Here is an 806-nt window from a genome sequence, read left to right on the forward strand (position 1 = left end):
AAGTGAAACTTTATTAACGTGATGAGATTAATCATCATTTTTTACAGAAAACTAACTTTGATGCTTGAGACCGTGTGTAATGAACTTTTGTAGGTTATGGTGAAACTCAAAACAAACTTGATGTCCTTAAGTCCTTTGATATGTAATTAAGTACCGGACTCAAGTCATGTCTTGTCTTGAGATTGTATGACGAAATTCTTAGAAACCTTGGCTCTTTTCGGATTTCCTTATACGATGAGAGACCAATATCCATAATACAAAGAGAGACATTGTCTTTTTAGTCTTTACGTAATGCATTTAAGTGTTAGATTTTTTTGCCTAAAACAAAATGCACTTACTGTCGGTTGCAAAAAAAGATCCAGAAATCAAGCCCAATTGCATACCCAGCGTCATCAAGTCTGAGTATCTGAGACTGAGAGCTATCCCTATCTAGAACAAAACACATTGTTAGAATGTGAATGATTTAGCGTATGAAAATCAAATCAATGGTATTGCTCTCTCAAACCAATCAGCTCACCTTATTTCAAGTTCAGCAATGTTTTCATGTGGAATTGATTGTAGTGAGTGAGCTCTGAGAATAAGAATGCAAATGCGGTGAAGCTCACCTACAACGCACATAGAATTTCAAAGAGGCTAAATTTTCTGGAATTGAATGATAACCGTAGATATATTAAATAAGATTTAAGCCGAGGGATAGGAATCCCTTCGCGTACTTATTAGATCATGATTCAAGTAAAATAAATGTTCCCACTGCCAATAATCGGTTCAGATTCACTCGTCTTTGGCCGGCCAGGAAAACACAGCAA

General features: G+C 36.0%; 1 long non-coding RNA gene across 2 annotated transcripts; it reads right to left on the reverse strand.

The window, feature by feature from the left end:
- Positions 1–56: 56 nt before the first annotated feature.
- LOC106322074 lies at positions 57–803 on the reverse strand. Of its 2 annotated transcripts, XR_001266213.1 has the most exons (4): positions 714–803; positions 518–605; positions 339–429; positions 57–226 (listed from the first exon to the last, which is right to left on the reverse strand). It is a non-coding gene; the product is annotated as an uncharacterized LOC106322074 (long non-coding RNA). The 2 variants fall into 2 exon arrangements; XR_001266212.1 differs by lacking the exon at positions 57–226 and having other exon boundaries at positions 231–429.
- Between the last annotated feature and the right edge of the window lie 3 nt (positions 804–806).

Source organism: Brassica oleracea, unplaced genomic scaffold, assembly GCF_000695525.1.
Source record: "Brassica oleracea var. oleracea cultivar TO1000 unplaced genomic scaffold, BOL UnpScaffold05860, whole genome shotgun sequence".
Lineage (NCBI taxonomy): Eukaryota > Viridiplantae > Streptophyta > Magnoliopsida > Brassicales > Brassicaceae > Brassica > Brassica oleracea.